Below are 3,962 nucleotides of genomic sequence, written 5' to 3'. Positions count from 1 at the left end.
TCCCTTACTCTTGTCCAGATACGAATGCACCCTCACAAAGAGTTTTGGTATGGATTCTTAGTGGTGAATTATTTGCTAAGCTATTTATTAAGGAGTATTTATTGTTTTTTTATGTTGATACACCAAGATGTAGCCACCTTGGAGCAGCAATCAAGCTGCACATTATCCCTAGAAACATCCCTTTCAAAGCAGAATGTATGCAGAGAAAAGGCATGCTAAGGCTGCTAGAATTAGGTGGAAATATCTAGAGAGGATTCCTGTAAGCGTTTACTCTAACTGGTAGTCATATACTGGTTCTTCCCCCTCATGCAACAACTATAAGAGGTGGGTCCACAGTTATAGACACCCATTACTCTATTTTGAAATTTGCACAATACACTGGAGCTCATCCAATTGCAGGGCGGCACACACCAGGAACCTTCAGGTTCTATTATGAATACAGGATACATTTTGAAAAGGATAAAGCATTAGCTCGACGATTCCAGCCTGTGTTGATAAACGAGCCTAGCCAGGTAACCTTTTTTTTATAATTTTTATCTATTTAATAACTTTTAATAATTCTACTTTCAAAGTCACCAAATGAATATTGGCAAGAAATTAGAGTTGTTCAGGCAATGCATGAAGTGGTAATTGTCTTTGGGTCTTGCCTAATATTGCTTGAGTTTGGTGATTTGGTTTGGAAATGTGCAACATTTGATTAAGCTGCTTGGACAACAATTGTACATGAGGCCCATCTTATGAGATTGTGAATACTAGAGTTTTGAATGTTTGTTCCATCTTTTATGTAACCAAATCTCCCCTGTTTATCAAACAGTTGGAGAAACACCGGAGAGCTTATCAGGAGCTGAAGAAGCGTGTATTGAAGTTGATATTATGTCTTCAAGAAGCTCGGTCCCAAACACGGAAGCTTCAAAGGGTATGTGAGATAATAGTCAAGATTGCTTTCTCAGATGATAAGGATTGTCTGGTAGTTGTAGTTTGTCCATTTTCATTGGATGGCATTCGCTTCGAGTTCGTTGTTCGGGGCATTCATGAACTAGAATCAATGAGTCCACCTACTACACTCCATTGTACAATTTAGGATTAGTTTGATGAACTACTTCATAAACCCATTTTCGTGCTAATTTTATGTTTCATAATTGGGCTATCTCATAGATCCAACTAAGCATGCATGTTTGGATTGGGAAAGGTGATACAAAATCATATATTTTTTAGCCTTCCATATATTTTGCAGGTCATGGCCAACTTGAAAAATAGCCTGAGTTTTTCACGTAATGTATCTAATTCATGAATTTGTTTATTTTTTTTTCCTTCTATGAATTGTTTATCATTTGAGCCAATGGTCTTTCAGGAATGGGCCACAAACATCGGACCCAAAGACGATCCTTGGTTGAGGTCATGGATTTGATCCCAAATCATCCAATTACGGAAAAAGAGGCCATTATTACTGACTCAATCATGATAATCAAACTTCACATTAAGGTAACAAATATTATATATATATATATATATATATATATATATATATATATATATATATATATATATATATGTATATATATATATATATATATATATATATATATATATATATTTGTGTGTGTGTGTTTGTTTTTTAAAGTAAGTCTCAATTTGTTAGTGTCCGGAATGAAACTTCTCTCTTATGCATGGAGTTTATAGGAACCCAATTGTCTCATGATCCAGACCATTGAACCAGTGTCTATCATCATTGATGGTTGGACCATGTTCAAAAAAGCTTCTCACCTATCAATAACTTGAGCTGAATTTCCAGAACTTCAAATTCTGGGTTCTTCTACATGCATTTCCTGAACTTCAGAATCTGGGTTTTGCCCATTTTCTAGCAAACAAACATCCATGTCAATAACTTAAGCTGAATTTAATTTCCCTGCCTCAATTCCAGCACTTGGACTCTCGCTACATGAAAGACCATCTTCTGTAAATTGATGTCGATCTGCTGCAACTTCTTCCCCTTCACTAGCTACTAACTTTGAAACTGTTTGCTGCTTCTCATCTGAAAAAGCAGTCCCTACATCTTTACAACTTCAGCTTCCTCAATTTTTGTCGTCTCAAGCACCAATGCATGTGTTTCCACTACCTCAAATTCTTGTGATTTCATATCCTCAATTACAACACTCAGATTCTTGTGGCATGCAACAACATCTTCATGAATTTCATTCTCCTCAGCCACAACTTGCTCTCCTTCACCAGCTACTGATTATGGTCTTGTATGTTGCTTCTACTCTGACAAAGGAGGCCTGCATTCGTAGCATTGCCCACAGATTTCTGCTTCTCATCGAGCAAAGAGACATCTGCTTCTACATGCATCTCCACAACTTCAGTCCCCTGATTTTGCCCATTTTCTGCCAAACAAACATCCATAGTAATAGCTTTAGCTAAAATTGATTCAGTAACCTCAGTTCTAGCACTTGGATTCTTGTGACCGAGAATGCCATCTTCCTGAAACCCATTTCCCTCAACTACAACTGCTCCTCCTTCACCAGATACCAGTTCTGGCACTATCTGTTGTTTCTCATATGTAACACAGTAATGCCTACATTTGAAGCATCGCCCATAGTATCCTGCTTCTCAGCTACAACTACAAGAGAGAAGGGTGCATCTATAACTTCAGCTTCTTCGGCTTTCTCAATCTCAGGCGCTGAAATGTGCACTTCTGCAACTTCAGCTCTTGACTCTAGCCCATTTTCCAATAAACAAACATCTGGAGCAATGGATTGAGCTACAACCGAAGAGACTAATTCATTCAACGAGCTTCCCTTCCCCTCTTATAAAATTGGTTTTTAATTGGCCAAAAACTGTTTCTGAAGCTAACATTCATTTTAAGACTTCTTAGATATTGTTGTGTTGGTGTCAAAGATGGACATGGTGTCTAATGCTTCAATTTAGCCATACCTGGCATGAAGTCATGTGTACATGTGCGTTGTTATAAATCTTGGGTTGCTAGTGGCAAATAGCTAATTTCATTTTTTTTTGTTGACATTGTTGTAGGAGGCAGCCATGATATGATTGGATATGAGGTTGTTGTATTCCGTCCCCTTGAGAAGACATAGGTACATCTCCTTTCTTGTGTCATTATTAGCAGGCAACAGATCCTCTTTCTTTTTTCTTTTCTTTTCTTTTTTAGTTATCAAAAGTCACACTTGGCTTTGATCCCAAATCACAGATCAGCCTACTTTTTGGCTTTCATCCCAAAATGGGTTACACATCAAATGGATTGGAATTTGACCATGTTGCTTATAGTGAATGGGCGCCGCCTTTCATTGACTTGTATGGGAAGGAACGCGTTCTTACTAGGGCATTGATTGTCATATGATATGCTATCCAAATCACATGAAATTATTGAAATGTACTAAATATATTTTTTTTTAATTTTGTCTTGCAGGTTATGGACCTAGACAGATGATGGTTGGATGGAGGGATTTCTTTTATATGTATTTAGAATATTTTTAACACATTATTGTAAATATTATATGCTTTTCATTGTAAAGTAATTCAATTTATTTAGTATTCATTTTTAATTGTGTTGTGCAACATTTTTTAGGTTTTAAATATTTAAAAACAATATAGCAATTGCCTTATTGGCACTTGTTACACCTTTAGCGGCGTTTGTTGCAACTTTTAGCGGCGTTTGTTACAATTTTATATAACTTTTAGTGGTGTTTTTATAGTTTTGTGCTTTAATAGTTTTTACCGGCGCTTCATATAATTTTTAGCGGCGCTTTTGCTATGTTTAGCGGTGTTTTTACAATTTTCACCGGCAATCATAGAAACGCCACTAAATAATAATAAGCGCCGCTAAAGGTACAACCGCCGGTAAAACATACAGCGACGCCCCGTTTAGCAGCACATGTCGGACCGCCACTAATTCTTATGCCGACAGTTTTTTGGGCTTTTAGGGGCAGTTTTGGCCACCGGTAAAGTCT

The 3,962-nt window shown here is 37.0% G+C and overlaps 1 long non-coding RNA gene across 2 annotated transcripts; it reads left to right on the top strand.

Annotated features, from left to right (window-relative positions):
- Positions 1 to 224: 224 nt before the first annotated feature.
- Positions 225 to 3,501, top strand: LOC131220521 (uncharacterized). Of its 2 annotated transcripts, XR_009158655.1 has the most exons (4): positions 1,214 to 1,271; positions 1,352 to 1,482; positions 3,028 to 3,089; positions 3,422 to 3,501. It is a non-coding gene; the product is annotated as an uncharacterized LOC131220521 (long non-coding RNA). The 2 variants fall into 2 exon arrangements; XR_009158654.1 differs by lacking the exons at positions 1,214 to 1,271; positions 1,352 to 1,482 and adding an exon at positions 225 to 512.
- The last annotated feature ends 461 nt before the right edge of the window (positions 3,502 to 3,962 follow it).

Source organism: Magnolia sinica, chromosome 12 (genome assembly GCF_029962835.1).
Source record: "Magnolia sinica isolate HGM2019 chromosome 12, MsV1, whole genome shotgun sequence".
NCBI classification, from domain to species: domain Eukaryota; kingdom Viridiplantae; phylum Streptophyta; class Magnoliopsida; order Magnoliales; family Magnoliaceae; genus Magnolia; species Magnolia sinica.
Note: the sequence above shows the minus strand (reverse complement) of the source record. Positions and strands in the feature narration are given on the sequence as shown.